Here is a 1,047-nt window from a genome sequence, read left to right as displayed (position 1 = left end):
TTTTTTTTTTCAAAAGCAAGAGGGAGCACACTAATAACATAAATTAAGTGTGGCAGTACATTCATTTTTAAAGTGTTTATAGTCCCCACAGCGAAAGTGGCAGGTTTTTCCATCTTTCCAAGTCTTCACTGATGCCTCTCGGGATATTAAGCACATTTGTTGAAACCATATTGTCAAAATCTGAATTTAAAGTGATACCTAAATACTAAATACTTAAGGATTCTTTATGGCAGTGTTCATTGAATGACATTGCTTCTGACTTTTCGCAATTAATTTTATAACCTGATATTGCTGGTAAGCGTGTCGACTCATTTCTGTTTCCGGTGATTGTGTGTTGGTACCGTGTTGTGCTGCTCTCACTAAATACAAGTTACATTTGTTAGATTACAGCGGCCAACTATCCGCTAAACACTTATTCTTACAATAATTCTGCCTAAGCACTCACAGCGGTAGCGGTAATGGTACGTGTAACAAGTGTAGTTTATTTATAGACATGGAGGCTCAGTGATTTAGAAGTCCGGCTCCGCACCTTGGTAGATCAGTCTTTAGCTACTGTAGCTAGCCAGTCCCCGGTAGTCTGTGTGGAACGGCCTGAGGTAGCCTCTGGTAGCCGTCCCCCGGCATCTCCTGAGCAGCCAGGAAGGGGGGGCTGGGTGACTGTCCGAAGGTAAGCATTCAAAGTCCACGGGGCATCATCAACCTGTTCACGTTTCTAACAGATTTTCCCCACTCAGCGACACACCCGCTGAGAAACCAACTCTGATCATTGGCAGCTCCATTTTGAGAAACGTGAAGTTAGCGAAGCCAGCGGCCATAGTTAAGTGCATCCCTGGGGCCAGAGCGGGCGACATTGAGTCTTATTTGAAACTGCTGGCTAAGGATAAACGTAAATACAGTAAGATTGTTATTCACGTCGGCGGTAATGACTCCCGGTTACGCCAATCGGAGGTCACTAAGATTAATGTTGAGTCGGTGTGTACATATGCAAAAACAATGTCGGACACCGTAGTTTTCTCTGGACCCCTGCCAAATCTGACCAGTGATGAC

General features: G+C 44.4%; 1 gene segment (V, D, J or C); it reads right to left on the bottom strand.

The window, feature by feature from the left end:
* The window catches only part of LOC123976150, a 147,472-nt gene that overhangs the window by 30,251 nt on the left and 116,174 nt on the right, over window positions 1-1,047 (bottom strand).

Source organism: Micropterus dolomieu, linkage group LG09 (genome assembly GCF_021292245.1).
Source record: "Micropterus dolomieu isolate WLL.071019.BEF.003 ecotype Adirondacks linkage group LG09, ASM2129224v1, whole genome shotgun sequence".
Classification (NCBI taxonomy): domain Eukaryota; kingdom Metazoa; phylum Chordata; class Actinopteri; order Centrarchiformes; family Centrarchidae; genus Micropterus; species Micropterus dolomieu.
This window is presented reverse-complemented; position numbering and strand designations above follow the sequence as displayed.